At 34.9% G+C, this 23,085-nt stretch overlaps 1 protein-coding gene across 6 annotated transcripts in view; it reads left to right on the top strand.

Annotated features, from left to right (window-relative positions):
• RALYL (RALY RNA binding protein like) overlaps positions 1–23,085 on the top strand; it is a 694,598-nt gene that overhangs the window by 467,771 nt on the left and 203,742 nt on the right. The window lies entirely within an intron of this gene.

The raw sequence follows: 23,085 nt of genomic DNA, 5'->3' as shown, positions 1-23,085 counted from the left end.
GTGACATGACAACATTGTAAACATTTCATGTTCCTTCCTGACAACTGCATGTAGGAATAGTCCTTCCAGGTCCAAAAATAAGCAAGCATTATTCACATACTTGAAATGATTAAAATGGTAACTTTATGAATTCTTCAGATATAATCATGTCTTCATTTTGTCTTTATTCTGAAATATTACAAACTTAAAGGCTAAAGCTAATGTTAGAATTTTTTATTTTTTATTTTTTATAAACATATATTTTTATCCCCAGGGGTACAGGTCTGTGAATCACCAGGTTTACACACTTCACAGCACTCTTCAGCCAAAGAAATAGCTTCTAGGGGTTTAATTTAACTTGGTTTGTTACAATTTAATAAAATATGTATTCTTTTATTACATAAATCCATTAGATCAATTAAAATAACTTTATACGTGCCATATACATAATATGATCTTTACATCCATGATTCCATTTCATTTCAGTTCATGTCTTATAATTTCCAGTGCTTCCTCCTGTACTAAATATTGTGAATATGTACTGAGAATACTTCTGACGGAAGCACAGTAAATGGGAAGAAAACTATTTCAATGAGAAACAACAATATTATTTAATTCACTCAAATGATTGTGTTAATTGATTTCCCGATAGAGACAGGCCTTGTTTTTCCACATGGGTGATCAAATTTATTTTAGAGTCTAATCCTTTGAGGACACGGCAATGTAAGTTTTTCCATAACTTTCTGTTTTATATTGGTAAATATCTTTATTAGATGGAGCAGTCACTTGAGGTAGAGTATTGTAATAATGAAAAATGTGTTGCTTAATCAACAAAATTATTGAACCTATTCAAAGTATGTGTAGTACATTGTCTCCTTCACGGCTCTATAAAGTGTTCTACTGAAGTCTTCTAAATACTTCTTTTATTTTCTGCAAAAATGCTGTGGCATTTTAGTATCAGGTATTTATTAGCTCTCCAGTGACATCTTGAGTGCACTTGTTTCCCTGAAATCTCGAATTGTAGTGACTCTTATTCTTGAAGGACTGTTATGTTATGTAGGTCTTTTGATTCTTACTTTCTGTTTTCATTCTCCCACCACCCTTTTACTCAATTCACTTTACTCACTTTGCACATTTTTATACTTTAAGATGGGAACAATATGAGAAAGATAATAAATTCATATAAGTTAATTCTACTCTTCTTTATTGGGATAAATCAAAGAAAAAATATTAAAGTGGATGAATAAGACCTCTCTTTCATTTATTCAGCTCTTCCTTCCAAGTGCCATCAGTTTAAATGAGCTCCTTCTCATTCTTCTTACTTTTTACTCTTTTTCAAACTTTAGAAAGAATATTTGTAATTAAAACAATTTTGGATAAAACTTCCTTTATGTTTTAAAATAATATGTCTCATGTTCATCAACATAGAATTTATTTGGAAGAGACCTTGGAATCCTGTTATCTTACTAAGAAGGTTAGGGGACAAATGAGGTACAAGCGAAGCCAAATAGATGTCCACTGATAAGATGCAAATGAAGAAATGTATAAATTCCTAATGTAAAAGAACAATTGTACTTTAAAAATATTATCTGTCATTATCACATTTAAAGAACAGGGAAGATGGAATCAGCCTTACTTCTACAGGGAAATATTAAATAATTAAAACAAATCTAGAAAAATGAAGAGAAAGAAAATAGATGGTGAAATCCAGAGAGCTGGATTGTGAAAACACACTTTTTGGAGATAGCATCTGTTATTTAATATATTTTTTTGTAAACTTATCAGTGAAGCTAAGTCCAAGAAATGTGAATCCACAGCAGGGAAAAAAATGACATAACTGCTTTTGAATGGTGTGATTGCCAAAATCCTTATCCTTATAAAAGTGATTCTTGAGGTTAAAAGGAAAAGAAATCTAGCATCTGTAAGCATTTTACAGTTATAACATTTTTACAGGCAGGTTAAAGCACTGTTTGGAGTATTTCCACATGGCTGGTATTTATTAAACCTAAAAGTTAAAATTACTTTCTTCGGTTTTATTGCAATGCAAACATTTTGTATTGTTTGTCAGGATAACTTTATAAGAGATTTGGAAATGATAAATGTACTTGTGATGAACTGCTACAGGAGGAGAGCCAAAGGGACTTTGGTTTCTGTCATACATGAAATATGGCCTTCTGGATTACAGGGAGGGTTATCTTTTTCTATATGTCTCTCTTGAGATCAGATCTGGGACATTCTAGCCATCTCTGGTTCGTTGAAACTCTAGGCCATGTTTTGGCTTTCTAAATCTTCTTGCTGGAGGAAAATTAAATTGTACATTTTAATAAGAACAGTTTATTTTCACCACTAAGTAGTTGAAGAGAGGGTAAATTAAGAAGGGGCACAATAAGATTTAAAAATGAAAAGTAAGACCTCCAAATTGTCTGATTCTATCCCTAAGGAATTAAGCACAGCCCTACTTAATTGAACAAAGATTCATAGTGCCCTCTTAAACTACAAATACTGGCATTCTTTTTCCCCTTATAGTCTAGTGTGCAAATGATGAGGCCTTTAACAGAGAGGGATGCTTCCGGTGCTGTGAAAATCACAAAGGAGAGTAGCTCTGCCCTCTTGCATGAAGAAAAGGAAAGGTAGATTCAACACGGGGATGGGGGCGGGGGGACATGTAAAAGAAGCAATGTTAAAATCAGTGGAGTGGAAAAGTATAGTTCAAGTTTCTTCATGTGCTTAAATCCAAAAATCTAAATGGAGCAAAATATTAGCAAAGTGATTGCAGTGAACTATAGAAAGGATAATTTATAATGATCACATTTAGTTTTTTCTAGAAATGCAGGTCTGGTGTAACATGTTTAAAATGTGACTCTTTTTTTTTTTTTTTTACTTTTAATTTTTTATTTTTTATAAACATATATTTTTATCCCCAGGGGTACAGGTTGACCCCCCCCAACACACCATACAAAAAATTAATTTCATTTATATTGGAGATCAATTTGCGAAAATAATAAAACTCGAAGAAGTAATCATAGGAGCATATTTTCATTATCCTGGTGAATACAAAGTTCTCTTAAAGTTAACAGAAGTTAATAACCACAATAAGAAAAAATGGAAAAATTGGACCTAATTAAAAATAAGAACTTGTGTTCATCAACTATGTCATTTAGGAAGTGAAAAGCCACAGTATGGAAGAGGATATTTGATTCATTTATCTCTATCTCCATATCTATATATCTGACAAAGGATTCCTATCCAGAATTTGTAAAGAATTCCCACAAATCAAATTACAGGAAAGAAAAAATAATGAAAACCCAGCAGAGAAATGGAAGAAAACTTGAAATAGCACTTTAAAAGAGAGGATATACAAATGAACAAAAACACAATCACTAGGGAAATGTAAATTAAAACTACAGTAATATCCCAGAACACACCCAACAAAATGATTAAAGTAAATGTTCTGACAAACATTGGCAAGGATGTGGAACATCAAGAACTCTCATGCATTGCTGGTGGGAGTGTAAATTGATATAAGTACCCTGGAAAATATTATATAGTCACAATAATTAAAGGAAAGTCATGGCCAAGTCTATTAAGACTGACACATTACCTTAGGAATTCCTAGATATATTCTTTTCCTTAGATATAAATAATAACCCCTAAAACAAGTATATATGTTTACCAAAAAGAGTTATGCAAATATATTCATAATGTTATTTCTAGTACCTCCAAACCAGAAACTATCCTAAAGTCCATCAACACTAGAATGGACAAGAAACATTATAGTGTATTGATACGATCAAATGCTCTTCAGTAATTAAAGTGAATAAAATATTTTGGTCCCCACCAACACACTTAAATAACATAAACAATTTTGAGCACAAGAAGCTAAATACAAGAGTACACAGGGTATGAGTCTATTTATGTAAAGTTAAAGAACAACTAATTTATGGTGTTATTAATTGGTATGGTAGTTAACTTGAAGAATAGATGACAGGGAAGAGACAGGAGGTGGGCCATTTCTGGATCTCGGTGCTGGTTACATAGTGTGTTCACTTTCTGAAATGTATCAAGCTCCACATTTATCCTCTGTACACTTATTTGTGTGTGTTATTTTTTGATATGAAGTCTACTTCTAGGAGTATTACATACGGAGGTGTTAGTCTACGCTATTGGTGTCATGTTTCCAGTCATTATCTTCCCAGCTGAAACTGTAAGATTTTTCATGAGCAGAGACTCAAGCCATTGGTACCATTCCTTTAGATCTACTAATTTAATGGAATCTCTTAGAGATTTTTGTTTTTAAAATGTTACTGTTATTAAGAGAAGTTTCATGTTTTGTCAAGTTTATGCTGTCCGGGGCAAAGTAATGCATTAAGTGGACATATTACAACATTTTTTATAATCCGACACCACAAATGATGAATATGATGGACATGGATATAACATCTATTCCATTCTTTTTCTGATATTACTTACTTGCTCTGCCTCAGAAACTGGGAAACTAAAAATGCAAAGCATGAGTCATTTATTTGGCTGATTTGGCTTATAACGGGTCAAGCGTGGGTTAGGAGCAAGCAGTTGCTTCCTGGTCCTCAAGGTGTATGAGCTATAGCAAGGGCAGTGCTGGCATGATTCTAAATTAGGCAGCTATAGAGCCTGCTTCGTAGTCAGCAAGTGACTTCCTGAGCACAGAAATGGCAGCAGCTTGTCTGGGTGCTCACTTCTGCAGTGTAGATTGAGGGAGCTTTGATAAAAGCTCAATTTAAAGTCCATTTCTTCATCCCTCTCAATGTTCTTGTAAGCTATTTAATGCCTTGTAGTAAATTCCTTTCCACAGTAAAGTACCCAGAGAGAAATCTGTTTTTTGCAACTGGTTCCTAATTGGTAACCAAAGAACACAATCAGCATTCTGTACAAGGAACAAAAGTTGACACTAAACGGATGAAAAACTTTTTTCTTCTTCTATAAATAGAATTTAATCTTAGCCCTCTAACCTATGATCCCATCCAATATTAATTGAAAATAAATTTTTTCAGCTCAATTCTGCCACCATTCTTGGAAACTTTCAAATAGCATGCTCTACTGTTAAGTCCAGTAAGATCTTCCTTGTAATTATAAGTATCATCATACTTTCTTTGTGAGAAAAGTAACCATCAAATCTCATTGTACTACTAAATAGTGAATCTTTGCAGTTATAATTTACCTTGTCCTATTTTTTCATTTTGCCATGTGGTTGTATTTGCCCTGTATTAGTTGATCAATGGGTGCAAAGCTTTCCTCTCTCACTAGATTTCATTAGGAGTTGATTTATCACCATACAGGAATAAAAGAAAAATATAAAAGTTATAATAGTGCCTGGGCATGCACGTGCGCGCACACACACACAAAAAGGTAAGGGAGATTCTCTCTGAAGTATTACATATCATGGCTATTTCTTTAGCAAAAGGAATAGAGAATTGTTTTCCTAAGAATCACAGAAAAAGGTATTGGTGATGTATTTAGTTTTCCCTCATGGCATTAAGCCACATTAAGCACTATTTTTTGCAACATAATGGCTATTAAACAATTCTGTATATGGTTCTCTCTTGATGGGTTATTTCTTAATTCATAATTTCACAATTCATGTAACATTTTATTGAGCACCCACTAAGTACAGAGTGTTGGGCACTATGGGAGATATAAAACTACCTATGAAACTGACTCTATCCTCATAATTAATGTTGTGGGAGAGGCAGACAGAAATATTTAATTTTAACTATAAAACAAATCACACTATAGTTTGTCATAGTATATTGTGGTCGATATTACAAATAAATTATTATGTGAATATAGAAGGAGGAGGAACAAATTCCAAAATGAAGATACTATAGAAAGCTTCAGGACAGATGTTTTGTTTGAGTTAAATAGGATAGAAGGGAGGGCCTTGCAAAAATAAGCATCATAAACAAATGCTATTAATGTTCAAGTAGATTTATAGAACAATCTAAATCTATATGCCTTGCCCATATTTTGGAGGGTGATTCAAGCTACGACTATAAAAGGAGGAAAAGGTCAGAGTTTGGAAGATCAAAAATGTCATGCTTAGAATTTTAGATGTTATTCCATAATAATTTGGAAACCACTTAGCAAGGAACCAAAAATGTAAGGGCGTTAGGGCCTGGTGGCAATGTGAACACTGGATTGACCAATGGAAAGGTTGGAGTTGAGAGACCTCTGTATAACTAGTGGAAAGGTTGGAGTGGTAAAAGGTGGTGACAATAGGAAAGGGGAGGAGCAACCTACATAAGAGGGATGCATTGGTAAATAATTAGTAACAGAAATAGTTACAAGAAGGACCCCTACAATATGAACAAAGAAACCTGAGGGTTTATCATTCACTGAAACTGATTAATAGAATAGTGTCTTCCTTAAGATATCCATGTCCTGATCCCCAGAACCTGTGACTACATTAACTTCTGTGGCAAAAGGGACTTCGCAAATGTGGTTAAATTAGAGATCTTGAGGTAGGGAGAGGTTACCCTGGATTATCTGGGTGGGTCCATGTAATTACAAGGGCTCTTATAAGATGGAGGCAGCAGGGTCTCAGTGAGGAAAAGATATGACAGTGGGACCAGATGTTTAAGTAATGTACTTTGAAGATGGAGGAGAAAGCTGTAAGTTAAGAAATGCCAGCATCCTCTGGAAACTGGGAGAAGCAAGGAAATGGGTTCCCCAGATTCCACTCTGAAGCATCCAGATGAAATGCAGAATGACCTGCAATTTAATTTCAGGTTTTTGATTCCCAGAAATTAAGATAATAAATTTGTAGGTTTTTTTCTAATTTCTATTATGAAAAATTTCAAATGTATATTTTACAATGTACATATTACAGTTAATTATTATTATAATGAATTTTTATATATCTATCATTCAGGTGTTTTTTAAATTGAAGTAAAATTGACATATTAGTTTCAGGAGTACAACATGCTTTGGTATTTGCATAGATTGTAAAGGTATAAGTCATAATAAGTCTAGTGATCTCCCATCCATCATCATAGAATTACACTTTTTTTCTTAAGATGAGAACTTCCAAGATCTTCTCTATTAACAACTTTCAAATTTGGAATACTGTATTATTTACTTCACAATCATCATGTTGTACATTACATTCCCAAGATTTATTTATTTTATAACTGGAAGTTTGTACCTCTTAAGCTCTTTTACCCATTTTGTCCACTTCCCCACAACTCTCTCTGCTGGCAACTCTCAGTCTGTTCTCTATAAATCTAGGTTTGGTTTTGTTTTTGTTCATTAAGGTTCATTTATGTTGTCAAAAGTGGCAAGATTTCATTCTTTTTTATGACTGAGTAATATTATATATATATATATATATATATATATATATATATAATATTTTCTTTACCCATTCATCCATCAATGAATATTTAGCTTCTTTACATATATTATAAATAATGGTGCAATAAACATGGGGTACATATATATTTTCAAAATAATGTTTTCATTTTCTTTGGATAAATATCGAGGAGTAGACTTGCTGGATCTTATGGTAGTTCTATTTTTAATTTTTTGAGGAATCTCCATATTGTTTTCCACAATGGCTTCAGCAATTTATATTCCCACCAATAGTGCACCAAGGTTCCCTTTTCTCCACATCCTCCTAATACTTGTTTCTTATCTTTTTGATAAGAGCCATTCTGACAAGCCATTCATAAGAGGTGATATCTTATTGTGGTTTTGATTTATATTTCAAATCAAATATGGTAATGTTGATGATTGGTGATGTTTGGTGATGAATGGTGATGTTGAGCACCTTGTCTTATACCTGTTGGCCATCTATGTCTTCAAAAAAATGTCTATTCAGATCCTCTGTCTTTTTTTTTAATTGGATTGTTTGGGTTTTTGTTATTGAATCATAGGAGAGCTTTATATATTTTGGATATTAATCCCTTATCAGGTAAATAATATGCAGATATCTTCTCCCATTCAGTAGGTGGCATTTTCATTTTGTTGCTGGTTTCTTTTGCTGTGCAGAAACTTTTTTCTTTGGATTGCTTATTTGTTCATTTTTGGTTTTGTTGCCCTTGCCTTTGGAGTCAGGTCCAAAAAAAACAAAAAACAAAAAAACAAACAAAAACATTGCTAAGATCAATGTCAGGGAACTTATTGTCTGTTTTATCCTAGTAGTTTTATGGTTTTAGGTTTACATTCAAGTATTTAACCCATTTTGAGTTAATTATTATGTATGATATAATTTAGTGGTATAAATTCATTCTTTTGCATGTAGCTATCCATTGTCCCACTACCATTTATTAAAGAGACTGTTCTTTCCCCCATTGTAAATACTTGCCTCCTTTGTTATAAATTAATAGACCATCTAGTCATAGGTTTATTTCTCAGCTCTTTATTCTGTTCTACTGATCTATGTGTCTGCTTCTATACCAATAGTATATTGTTTTGAATAGTATAGCTTAGTAATATAGTTGGAAATTAGGAAACATGATGCCTTCAGCTTTGTTCTTTCTCAAGATTACTTTGGCTATTTGGGATCTTTTGTGATTCCATACAAATTTTAGGATCATTTCTTCTATTTCTGTGATAAATGCCATTGGAATGTTGATAAAGATTGTATTGAAACTATAGACTGCCTTGAAGAATATGGACATTTTTACAATATTAATTCTTCCAAACCATGAGCACAGAATATCTTTCCATTTATTTGTGTCTTCAATATCTCTCATCAATATCTTAAAGTTTTTAGCATAAAGGTCTTTCCTTTCCTTGGTTAAATGTATTCTTAGGTATTTAATATTTTTGATGCAATTGTAAATAGGTTTAAAATTTGTTTCTGGTGTTATTAGTAAATAAAAAATACAATAGATTTTTGCATTTCCGTTTTATACCCTGCAACTTTATAATTTCATTTATTAGTTCTAAATGTTTTTTGGTGGCATGTTTGAGGTTTTCTGTATATAAAATCATGTCATTCACAAACAGTGATGGTTTTATTTCTTCCTCTCTAATATGGAAGCCTCTTATTTCTTTTTCTTACTTAATTGCTCTGTCTAGGACTACCAATAGTGTATTTCATACAAGTGATGAGAGTAAACATCCTTCCATCCATCTTAAAGAAAAAGCTATCATCCTGTCACCATTGAGTATGATGTTAGCTATGAGCTTGTTATATATGGCCTTTATTATTTATAGTACTTTCCATTTATATCCACTCTGCTGAGACTTTTTATTATCATGAATGGATGTTGAGTCTTGTCAAATGCTTTTTCTGTATCCACTGAGATGGTTTTTATCCTTCATTTTGTTGATGTGGTGATTCATGATGATTAATTTGTAGATTTTCAACCATCCTTGTATCCCTGGAATAATACCTACTTGATCATTGTGTTTGAGCCTCTTAACTTTTTATTATTGAATTTAGTTTGCTGATATTATTCTGAAGAATTTTGCATCTATCACCCTGTAATGTGTGTGTGTGTTTGTGTGTGTGTTGTCTTCGTCTGGTTTTAGTATTAAGGTAACACTAGCTTTGTAAAATAAGTTAGAAGCATGCTTTCCTCTCCAATTTTTTGGAGCAGTTTGAGAAGGATAGGTATTAAACCTTTTTTGAATGTTTGGCAGAATTCACAGGTTAAGCTTTCAAGTCCTGGACTTATGTTTGTTGGGAGATTTTATGTTTTTGTTGTCAGAGTTTACATCTTCTTATTTTATGTATCCTTTAACTTACAGTTATTTTTACTTTTGTGTATTAATTTTCATACTAGAAAGCTAGATTAATTCCAGTGAGATTTTTACTTTCATATGTTTTCTTGTTACTGATCAGTGACCCTTCTTTAAAGCTTAAAAAAGTCACTCTAACATTTCTTTTAAGGCCAGTTTAATAGTGATTAACTCTTTTAGTTTTTGCTTGTCTGGAAAACCTTTTATCTCTTCTTCAATTCTACATGATAACTGTGCCAGGTAGAGAATTATTAGTTGTTGTTTTTTTTTTTTTTTGCTTTCAGTACTTACATTTATCATACCACTTCCTTCTGGCCTTAAGAGTTTATGCAGAGAAGTCAACTTCCTGGTGCATAACAAGTTGGGTTTTTTTCTTGATGTTTAAGATTCTCTAACTTTTGGGGCACCTGGGTGGCTCAGTGGGTTAAAGCCTCTGCCTTCAGCTCAGGTCATGATCCCAGGGTCCTGGGATCGAACCCCGCATCAGGCTCTCTGTTCAGCAGGGAGCCTGCTTCCTCCTCTCTCTCTGCCTGCCTCTCTACCTACTTGTGATCTCTGTCAAAAAATAAATAAAATCTTTAAAAAAAAAAAAAGATTCTCTAACTTTTGACATTTTAATTATAATGTGTCTTGGTATAAATTTGTGTTGTTTTAAGTCACTATTACTATGATAGTATGTGACAGTAGTAGTATGTAACTAATGAAGATGTTTTTTTTTTAACCTGGAAGTAAGGTATAGCTATAACAGATACCTAAAAATAAGGAAGTAGTTTTGTAATTGGGTAATGGCTAGAGGCTGGAGGAATTTTGAATATGATAAAAAAAAAAACCTAGATTGCTTTTAACAGACTGTTAGTAGAAAATTAGTGTTTAAGGACACAAAAGAAAGTGAGGAGCATGATACAAAAAATCTACATTGCCTTAGAGAATACTTAACTCATAATAGAAAGGAGGACATTAAATGTTAAATTGAGGGATACTGGTGAGGACTCAAAAGGAAATGAGGAATGTGTTATTGAAGACAAGGAAAGGGGTTCTTTATTATATAATAATAGAAAACTTGCTAAATTGTGTCCTACAGTTTTGTGGAAAGAAGATGAACTGTTATGTGGTAACTGTAATGCAGGTATGTGGTAAGTGATGAATTAGGATATTTAGCTGAGGAAATTTACAAGCAATACATTGAAGGTTTGACCTGATTTCTCCTTGCTGTTTATAGTAAAATGTAAGAAGAAAGAGATAAATTCAGGGAATAACTGTTAACCAGAAAGAACCAGAATTTGGTAATGTGAGGAATTCTGTCTATCTAGACTACAAAAGATGCCAAAATATGGAGATTCACTGTCAGGAAAGCATGCTCCAGGATGTTTTAAAGAGTGTGGCTCTTCAACCTATTGTTAATGCTTTGAAAGAATTAAAAGGTCAGTGTGTTCAGTCACAAAGAGAGTCTTTGAAGAGATAGGCCTGTGTCTTATGGGCCCTCTTAGCCATCTTAGCAGAAGCCAGGAATAGAGAATTCTCCAAAAGAATTTTGGAGGATCTGCTTTTCTAATGGATGAACCACAGGGTTCTTGAGGATGTTATACAAGCAGAAATACTGCCATCTTGAAGTGAAAGGGGCAGAGAAAGGACAAAATAAAGACTGATAGACTCGACAAAATTCTACAGACAAGAAATAATATGAAAAAACTCCTCTACTACAAACATGTACTATTCCCAAGGAAAAATTGTGGATGACTCTGAAGGCAGACACTAGGCCCAGAGGACAAAACCATGGGCCCAGAGGTCAGGGTTATAGTCCTGGAGTGGGGAACCAAGAGTAAAAGGGGCTTATCCCCAGTCCTTGAAACATAATGCAGCTTTTCCAGTTGGATATTGGACTTGTGAGGTGATGAGATAAGATTTTTGAACTTTGAGTTTTTACTGAAATGAATTGAGACCTTTGAATGTACATGGGATGGATAGGACCCTTTGGGAGCTAGCATGCAGACTCTGATGGAGAGAATAATGACCTTCCTAAAATATCCACAATTTAATCCCCAAAACTTTATATATATACATATATATGTATATATGTATATATATAAAACTTTATATGGCAGAAGAGATTTTGCAGATATGATTAAATTCAAGATCTTAAAATGTTGGTGTTATCTTAGATTTTATGAATGGATCAATGGTAAAAACAAGTATCCTTTTTTTTTTTAAAGATTTTATTTATTTATTTGACAGAGATCACAAGTAGGCAGAGAGGCAGGCAGAGAGAGGGAGAAGCAGGCTCCCGGCTGAACAGGGAGTCTGATGTGAGGCTTGATCCCAGGACCCTGAGATCATGACCTGAGCCAAAGGCAGAGGCTTAACACTCTGAGCCAACCAGGCACCCCCAAAACAACTATCCTTATAAGAGAGACAGGCAGGTGAAAGGAAGAAAAAGGAGATATGCCAATGGAACCAGTGGTTGGAATGACAAACTAAAGGTGGGCGGGCCATGAGCCAAGGAAAGTAAGTAACCTCTGCAAGCTGGAAAAGACAAAGAGATTCTTCTCTGAATTCTTCAGAAAGAATGTTGCCTGAACAATGCCTTATTTTAAACTTCTGACTTCCTGAATTATTAGAATAAATTTGTGCTATTTTAAACCACTAAGTTTGTAGTAATTTCTTACAGCAAAAACAAAAAACTAATACAATCATTCTTTTTTTTTTTAATTTTATTTATTTATTTGACAGAGAGAGATCACAAGTAGGCAGAGAGGCAGGCAGAGAGAGAGGAGGAAGCAGGCTCCTCGCCGAGCGGAGAACCCGATGCAGGGCTCAATCCCAAGACTCTGGGATCATGACCTGAGCCAAAGGCAGAGGCTTTAACCCACTGAGCCACCCAGGCGCCCCTACAATCATTCATTTTTAAATATTTGAAGAGCAGCTAGTATATTTCAGATACTGAGCTGGCTGCTAGAAATATAGTAACAAATGAAGTTGATAGTAGTGAATTATAGTTTTACATGCTATCATCTGGCCAGAAACAGTGGAAGGGAAATGTGGTTTTTTTTTAACACATGTTGGATTTGGTAGATACAATTTTTGGACATCCAAATAGACACATTTCATAATAATAGCTAATGGTTATGCTGGTAGCTATTGTAAACACTGTTTATATATTAACTCTTTAATTATTATAATAATCCTGGGAGTATGTTATAGATGATGAAACTTCTATGGATGAAGAAACCATATGGATATATAAAGCAACTTGCCCCAGCTCAAGGAGCTGGGTAGCAGAGCTTATACCCAAATAAATAAGCCAGTCTGGCTCCAGATCTTGAGCTTTAAAACACTTTTAGCAACACTAGGATATGTCATTTTGCAAGTTTTATCTATAAAATATTAATTTGATACTTATAAGGAAATTCAGAAACAACAATGGATAGAAACCAAAGAATGGATTTTTTGAGAAAAATAAAATAATTAACATTGTCAGATGTTGATTAATGTCAAGTGGAATGACTATTAACCAGAAATGCCTTGATTGGGTGTTCTCATTATAAAAGTTTTCCTATTACCATTTTCTGGAGTCATATTTATTAACCATTATTTCTCAGAATGGGTCATGCCTTTCTACTCAGCTATTCATTAGTTTCAGCTGCTTGAGCATGGTTGGGCAGCTGTCACTAACCCATTGAGGCCATGGGCACCAACTCATATACATGTATCTTGGCTTCAAGATACATGTATCAAGATACAAGATATCTTGGCCTATGATGTTTTCTAGCATAGATATATTTTGTTTTGCTTCCACTGAAATTTCTCAAGGTGTCTTGTCCAGTGATCTGCATGAAATTAACTCTTGTCAGATATTTACTGACATACTACACTTTCTGTCACTGTTCACTGCCACTTCTGCAAAACTCAAACCAGCATTTAGAATGTCAGGGTACCGTATACATTTATCCTGTTTGATATGGACAGATATTTTTAACTAGTATTTTCATTAAAAATTCTTTTTAAAAAGCTTTGTATTCACACAATATCTATTAGTAAGTAACACTGAAAGATGAAGACCGTGGTTATTTTATCTTCCTGTGCCCTCTTCTAGCTAGTACAAGTATGTGCTTTATAAGTATCCGTGGAATGGAGTAATGAGGCATAGAATTCTATTAACTATTATTGCCTTAATTTGAGTAGTGAACAATTGTTTGGAGTATTGTTACAAATTGGTGTTAACATAAGCATATCTTCTATCAGCATTATTTGTTGAATACCAATTACATACCATCACCCACTGTATACATCCGCATCTTCCCCCCATCCTGGTATACCTCTCACAAATACCTTGTGACCACCTGTGACGACTCTTTCAGCACTATTTCCACAGCTCTCATTCACAGAGCTCCAGAGAAGAATGAACCAACTTACGGTCAAGGGCTGTTGCCTCATACACTGTTGTAAGACCACACATCTTTCAGAGCACCTATTTTTGAACTTACAGAATATATTTTTTATATGATCAATTAATGTCTGTACCTCCCAATAAAATAAAAACTATACAAATAATTGTGTCTATCTTTGCCCACCAACACATTATCCACATGGCATAATTTGAGTCCATGAAGTATCTATATTGGACATATGAAAAAAATTAAAGTTAAATTAACTTCATTTTAGTGAGGGATCATACATAGAATCCTAAATGTTATAAGAAAGAAATCAGATTAATCTGGTGGAAACATAGGTATTTATGCTACTGAAAACACATACCATAAACTCTACTCTTAAATAGGAGAACACAGTCTTTTTTTCTCATTCAATCAAGAACAGGTGGTAACAGGCTGAAATCCCAGTTTTTTCTCTGTGTATGGTACTTTCTTAAAAACATTTCTTTAGGTAGTCTTAGAAGTTGGGAACCAAAGGTTTTTGAAATTGAATAATCACCTTTTCACATGCTGTATTTGTGTTCATATTTTGTGAACCCCCTAATGACACATTTATGTATTTACTGCACAGTCCAGGTGGGTTTTCTAAAGCTTTCCAAGACATGATTTAAAAATAACTTGAGATTTAGTGTTCATCAAACTAAAGGAGACAGTTTGGAAAATAAAATTTGAGACTCTGTTTCCACTTACAGTCCTGTTTCCGTATCTAACGCCGTTTAAGTAAACATCTAAAAATGGTTTTTATAGCAGTAAGAGAATCATGAATTTCATTTACATATTTACTGTTCACATACTGCTGTGCTGGTAATGGCAAATGCAGAGTTTATTCAAATAGTTGTCTTTGAACACATATGTGAGGTCAAAGTCTATCCAGGTGGTTCTGAGCCCTTTAGCAGACACAAATACACACAAAATGAGGATTGGAGCTGGATTCTTGAAATACCCTTGGGCTATGTAATGCTAAATTATACCTGAAAATTCAATCTATTCAACTCAGCAGGCTGAAGTTGCTCATCAATGTGATAATTATAACTAAATATGAACAGGAAAGAAATTAGGAGAACAGGACTGCTGTGTATACCACTTTTGTAGACAGGCTGAAATGAATTCTATTAATATATACTTAAGATATTTTATGCACATTTTATATCAGAAATGATTAGAAATTTTGATCTTATCGTTAGAAACTAATATATACTGAATGTGATCCGTAAATAGAAATTCATATTTAGCCAGCAGGTCTTAAAGGTCCATAAACAATTACACATCTTAGTATTGCTCTTTGTCCATTTTAAATATTATATTTTTAAACCACAAACAAACCATCATAATGTTTAGCTGAACATTTTCAAGATTGTGTGTTTGTACAATCTTGGTGTGTACACTTAAATGTATCACCTAATTTTATATATCTTTACTTTTCTCAAAGATTTTATTTATTTATTTGAGAGAAAGGATTGTGGGGATGGAGGGGAAAGAGGGAGAAGGGGCAGCGGTAGAGGGAGAAGCAGACTCCCCACTGAGCAGGGAACCCACCTTGATCTCAAAACCCTGATATCATGACCTGAGGCAGAGGCAGATGCTTAACTGACTAAGCCATCCAGGTGCCCTTAATTCCATCTACTTTTTTTAAAAGATTGTATTTATTTATTTGACAGGCAGAGATCACAAGTGGAGACGCAGGCAGAGAGAGAGAAGGAAGCAGGCTCATATGGGGCTCAACCCCAGGACCCTGAGATCATGACTTGAGCTGAAGGCAGAGGCTTAATCACTGAGCCACCGAGGTGCCCCAAATTTTATCTATTTTTAACTGGAAACTTTTTCCAGATCCATTCTCACCCACTTGATTCATCTCCTTGAAGAACATTCTCCAAATCCATACTGGAAATTTAAGTTAATATAAATATATCAAATGCATTGATTAGTCTCCTGTGTTGCCTTTACATAAATATCTTTAGGATCCTGTACATGCATCTCTAGAATCCTTTACTTGGAGTCCTGAGATGGGTATCAGAATAAATTCCATATTGAAATCCTATGTATCATATTTGTTCTCCCATTGTTTCACACATTAGAAGCAGGTATATCTTCCAAAAGAATAACACTAACTCCAGTAATTCAAACTGAGGTAAAATTCTAGATAGTGTTCTCTGTTCTCTAATTTTTCTGAATTTGATTTCATTGTCTGACATTCATTCATTTAGTATATACGTTAGTGGTATCATGGATTGGGCATGGCTTTTGCAATTTGCAAACTTGGATGCAGATTCCAGCTCTACCTCCTGCCAGCTTTGTGAACTGAACCTCACTTGAACTTCAGTTTTCCTTCTACAAAATGAGATAACAATTCCTTTCTCATACAGCTGTTTCAAGATTAAATAAAACTGCATAAGTGAAATACTTGTCACTAAATAAATTCTTAATTATTGTTTATAGGATTTCATTCAAATTCTGTAAATAATCAATGAACTATTTTCATTTGAAAAATCTCTTATGCATTTACATTGCTTGCATTCTGAAACTAATGTTGGTTGACTCTAGAGGTGATGACAGGAAATTAAGATGTGTGGTCCTAACCGCAATGTAAAGCAGAGAATGCAAGGCATCATAAAATAAAGTGCTAAATACTATGAGTTGGGCTTTTTTAGCATAATATATTAGGGTGACTTACCCCTTACTTCTACTCCACTATCTACTATGTATATGGGATATACAAATTTCCTGTAAAGTGTAACTTTGTATAGATAAAAGGCAGCAGAAGAAAAACTAGAATGATAAGACCAGATACTCTAGTTCAGAGGCAAAAAAAGGAAGAATGGGGAAGTTTGATGGAAGAAGTAGACTGAGATAAGAATCAATCAGAAAAAGAGAAAGGCAACGCCCTGGGCAACTGACAATTTGTTTATTTCTCCATGGACATTTGCTACAGTTTGCCTTCATCTGCTTCAGGTGCCACTTGCTGGTCACCACCGTCACCCTGCAGCTTCTCTCCTTCTTTAATGATCTTTCCCAACCAGAATCTGGCTGCTGAAGTGCCATTCATCCTCCAAGCACCCTGGACAGACCCTGTATTGCTAGGTAGCTCACCAACTCACCACTCTGTTTTGTTTTAAGATTTTATTTATTTATTTGACAGAGATCACAAGTAGGCAGAGAAGCAGACAGAGAGAGAGGAGGAAGCAGGCTCCCTGCTGAACAGAAAGCCCAATGCAGGCTGGATCCTAGGACCCTGGGGTCATGATCTGAGCCGAAGGCAAAGGCCTTAACCCACTGAGCCACCCAGGTGCCCCACCACTCTGGTTTTTAAAAAGGTAGGTAGTTGGGTAAATAGGTGATGATGGATAGATAGATAGATAGATAGATACATAGACAGAAGCAAGTAGAAAGATATAATAGAGTATATGTTTCTTACTTTGTAAATTCTGTTATAGTGAAATTCTACACAAAATTTTTGTGATCTTAGAAACTAATATGATTTTAAGGATGTTTTACCCTCTCACCATTATTCCATGTAAGCTCAGGAGTATCCCTCCCTCTCAGGACACCATGAAGGTGCTCTGTTTGGGACAGAATTGTAAGCTACTGAGGAAGTGTTGTCATAAATAAGACACGTCCAGGGAACAAGGCACAGCAATTACCCCACATCATGCTCATGCCCAATAAACTCTATTCTTGTGTTCATACGTCTGTGAGGTAATTTGTTATGAAATAACAAAGTTATTTGTTTTGTAGTACATTATATAGTCTTTTAGTACCCTTTATATATATATATATATATAGTTATATAGTCTTATAGTACCCTTTAAGTGGCTGTCACCCCTAAGACACTTTGTATTTTTTAGATCTAGGATTGCTACATTTTTAGTGTGTAACAGTCAACATTGTTTAAAATACTTTGAATAAGATAAACTATTTACACAGGCTTAAATATCTTACTTCATACTTCATTATAATCTGTAGAAAATTCAAGGTTAATTTAATTGTATATGTTTTAGTCTTCTTTTTTGTTGTTGTTGTTTCAGTCTTCTTTTTTAAAAAATCTTTTAGGAACCATTAAATATTTGGGCCCACCCAAAGTATGTGATTAAAAAGATAGAATGCCTTTATCCTTGAGATGACGTAAATAAATTTATCCAAATATGAATGGGAAAATAAGACCACTAAGAAGATAAAACTAAACCTGAAAAATCAAATTTAGGAGGTGCCTGGGTGACTCCGATGTTAAGCGGCTGCCTTTGGCTCGGATCATGATCCCAGGGTCATGGTACTGAGACCCTCACTGGGCTCCCTGCTCAGCGGGAATCCTGCTTCTCCCTCCCCCACTCCCTTTGCTTGGGTTCCCTCTCTCACTATGCCTCTCTCTGTCAAATAAATAAATAAAATCTTTAAAAAAAAAGAAAAGAAAAATTAAATTAAGGCTAAAAGAAAAGAATGGTGAAATTAAGAGAAGATGCCATGGAAAACTACACAAAGAAAAGGAAGTAAGCAAATGTGAGAATGCTCAGAAAAAATTACCAAGGAAAGTCGATGAAAATAAAGTCAATTGCAGTGTGATTTATAAAGGAGAAATATTTAACCGTGTTGACTATGTTGGAGTATTAAATATTTTTAAAATTAGGGATTTCAAAGACTTCTTTGATATTAAAGCATAAGAAACTGGAGAAAGTCCAAAGAAATGAATAAAGACTTAATAATAAAATCCAATTATAGTTTACAAAAAAATCTTAGAAAATTTTTTTCCGAGTACACAAAAACATTTAATGAATCAAACTAAGGGAATATGCAGTTGACTTGTTTGTTAAGTGCAAGCAGTCAAGTATAAAGAAGCACCATTCTGGAAATTTTCTCACTCATTTGAACCAGTATTACAAATGAAAACTTGAGCCGAACATTAGGAAGTTTTATGTTTTCTCGGACTTAAAAAAGAACAATGATAAATCCATCAGTAAAATGAGGTACTAGGTAAAATGACAAGAAGATTTTTTAATATGATAGCCATTCAATGTATTAATTAATAACTATTTATAGTTACTATCCTCTAACAGGAGAGCACTTGACTCTGGAGAAACTGATATAGATCCGGTTCCAGAACATTAGGCAAGACAGCAAATCATTTAATATGGACATGCATAGAAAATACATATATTTTCCCTTAAATCATTGAAAGATGGATCAGTGATTGTGCTGAGGTTGAAAATATTTGGAAGTTATCCCTGAAAATACAAATGACTTTTTGTCAAAAATTTATAGGGGCTGCTCTAGCAAGGCGATGTTTTAATAAAGAAGACAGAGCTCACATCTGAGCAGAGAAAAGGCCGAGTTCCACAGGGATAGCTGATATGCTGGTGAGGGAAAGGTAGAGAAGGTCCACATCTGTACATTGTGCTGTGGAGTGACAAGAATGACATAAGAGAAAGGTTAACTGTGAGTGACTTTCTGTGCAAACCTAAGAAAAACTGACCGAAGGAAAGTTGAGGTATCATTCCAATCACTTAAAGAAGTGCTTCAGACTAGGGAGCTTGGAGGGGAAAGCTCTGGGCTAACTCTGGGGTGTCCTGGATTGAAGCTCCTGCTCTGAGTCCCTGGTTTGAGTAGCTTAAGGTCCTGCCCCTCCAGTCCCTTCAGTTTTCCATCTAGCAAACTTGTAAGAGCTCTCTGTGATGGACCATACATCTGTAAATGAGAAATTTTGGCAACTTCACTTCTCGCACCTTTTCAATTTTATCATTTTATGGTTCTAGTCATTCTCTAACATAAGTATTTTGCAGTTCAAGTTAAATATGTCTACCCCATCCATGTGCTATGTCTTGATAAAATTCTTAAAAGTTCTGTCAAAATTAACACATATTATAATTTTTATCTATTTTTTTCTTTCAAGTTCTTACTGAAATTCCACTTTGTTCACATACAGTGTAATATTAGTTTCAGGTGTAAGATTTAGTGACTCATCACTTACATACATATTGTCATCTTTAAACTAGGTAAGAATGTCAGAACTCTGGATGGGTTAATCATTTGATACTCATGGTATTCTTTAAATGTTCTTTCAGTGTTTTATTTGGAAGAAAGGAGGAGGGTCTCCTCTCACAGGGGGAGGTGGGGTGAGGTGACATGTATGAGAAAGGGAAGTCACCACAGCTGCCAACATGAGTGGGTATCTGCTGTCTTCCAAGCAGTCCATGGTGCTTCTGAACTTGAATGTCCCCACCAGCAGCCAGAGCTGAAGCCCTGCAGTTGACTGCCTTCACCCCTCTCAGGAGTTAGTAGAGCACCACTAGTTGTTATGGAAATACGTCTCTGTGGGTCTTCATCCTCTGTGGTGGAAATAGCTATGGAAAGGATCCCTTCAACCTTACAAGGCATGTTGTATTATTGTATTAGCCCTAGAGAAAGATCTGCTGGTTCAAAATAGGGCCTTACCTCTTGTTCTCTGAGAGGTTTCAGTCGGAACACTTGATCTCTTGGCCTTATCTTACTAAAGCATTATAAAGGGCAAAAACAAAATAATGATGATATGATGATGATGATGATGATGGTGGTGGTGGTGGTGATAGGAGGAGGAGGTGGATGACTTCATCATAGGATTGTTTTTAGTATTCAGTGAGTAATCCCATAAAACTCTTAGAAGGCAACCTAACTCACAACACCTACTGTGCACTCCCTAAATGAATGTTCCTATTAAACCACGATGTTCATTCCCTGTGATGAGTTCCAGCAAACATCATTTTCTTGATTTCAATACATTACTAGTGACATTATAATGACACTTTTATAGAAGTCTTTTCCAGAAGCTACCCAGTGCATTGTCCCTTAATTCAATCCTAAAATCATATAGGTCTATTTTCTAATAAAATAATCTCAACACAACTACCTAAGTCATGCAGTGTCCCTGAATATTACCTGCATCTGCCCTCATTTGGGGAAAGCTTACTCATTTCTAAAAGGAAAGTAGGTATAGATAAGTAACAGTTTTTCAAAGATTATGTGACATGATGTGTACTTAGCACAGTGCCTGACACACAGCAGCCCACAGTACTTCCTTTATCTCTCACTGTATGCATACACACCAGACCCACCCACCCTTCCTTTCTTCCTCGCTTCCTTCCTTCCTTCTTATTTGTTTTTCTCTTATGTTAAAAGTCATTTTCTCTTACTTTGCCAGGTACTTTTAGGTTTTATATGGTTCCTTCCATGAAAAAGGAACATAATCACTTGATTTTGGATGATAAGTCATTCTTCCCAATTTATCAACAATCACTGAATTTGTATTTTAAGTGATTGAATTGAATGATTGAAATGTAGAGTATAAAGATTGAGTCCCTTAAGGGTGCCTGGATGGCTCAGTTCATTAAGTGTCGGCCTTCAGCTCAGGTCATGTTCCCAGGGTCCTGAGATCAAGCTCCATTACTGTTGGGGGTCCCTTCTCAGTGGAGAGTCTGTTTCTCCCTCATCCTCTGTCCCCAGCCCCAGCTGGTGTGTGCTTGCTCTCGCGCGCGTGCTCTCTCTCTTTCTTTCTCTAATAAAAGAAAATTTTTAAAAAGATTGAGTTCATAAAAAGAAATCATGTTGGAGTGAGTAGATATTTTTATAAAGCAACTAGTGCTTTTTTGACCTCTGATATTATAGGCATAAAGCTGATTTTGAACATAAAAGTATTCAGTCTGGATTCTTGAGGAGGGGAGGGGTAAAAAAAAGAATGAGATGCCTGGAATTGTCTTCTCTCTTCAGCTACTTTTTCTGTCCTATATGTTTACATATTCCCTCTGTTTTCTTGTAGCTGAAAATTTTCTAGCCAAGACCTCCTCTCCCTCAGCTACTTTCTCTGCCTTTCTCGCATCTTCCTACCTGTATTGCAACTTGTGAAGTTGGTCCTAATCCAACAGGTGTAGTTGAGGTCCCCAACTGTGATGGTTTAACGTACTAAGCACAGATATGAGGTCCAAGAGGGGGGTGGCTCTGTATTCCCTGAGGTTAGAAAAGTAATGTAAGAAAGAGTTGATAACATGAAAATCCTTATGTGGAAACTAAGAAAGTCAACCCTGGTGCAAGATTGGGAAGGCAACACCTTCCAAACATTGAGGAGTATAAGTCAGGATACTTGTTTTAATGTGTGTCTGTGTCTGTCTGTATGATGATGAGTGAGGCTGGGTGAAGGGTTGTGGTGTATGTAACAAATTTAAACTGTTACATAGCCTTTGCAAAAATTGTTCAGATCGATGTTAATTCCAGATACTACAGCACTAAAAATGTGAAAAGAAAAAAACCACACATGTGCTAGAACCATGTAATAATGTAAAAATTAATATCATTTATGTCATTAATAGCATTAGGCTATTTCTGCCTCATCATCACCAATGATATGTTTATTCATATCACAGGCATGTATACACATATGTCAGACAAACGGTTTTAATTTTGTTTAGTTGTAATAGATTTTATGGTTTGTTGGTCTTCTGGCATGAGTAACTTTTATAGAGGAGAACTTGCTTTGCGGTTGTGACTTTGCTTCGGTAAATTTAAAATTTATCTTCACATCTGTGAGTATATACAATTCCATCCAAAACAGTGAACTCATCCAAATTAACTCTGGGGCCAGAAGATAGACATGAGATGACAAGTACTTGCCTCAAGTAAGAAAGTAACTTCAGTGAGTAAACATGAATTTGACTATTGTCCAGATTTATTGAAAAATAAATTATAGTTGTATTGTCTTTGTAATTTATTTTTTTAAAGATTTTTATTTATTTATGTGACAGAGCACAAGTAGACAGAGAGGCAGGCAGAGAGAGACAGAGAGAGAGAGGAGGAAGTAGACTCCCGCTGAGCAGAGAGCTTGATGCAGGGCTTGATCCCAGGACTCTGATATTATGACCTGAGCCAAAGGCAGAGGCTTTAACCCACTGAGCCACCCAGGCGCTCCTGTCTTTATAATTTAAATTAGTTCATAAAAAGT

This window comes from Mustela putorius, unplaced genomic scaffold (genome assembly GCF_011764305.1).
Source record: "Mustela putorius furo isolate JIRA1106 unplaced genomic scaffold, ASM1176430v1.1 tig00003846_pilon_pilon_pilon, whole genome shotgun sequence".
Lineage (NCBI taxonomy): Eukaryota > Metazoa > Chordata > Mammalia > Carnivora > Mustelidae > Mustela > Mustela putorius.
This window is presented reverse-complemented; position numbering and strand designations above follow the sequence as displayed.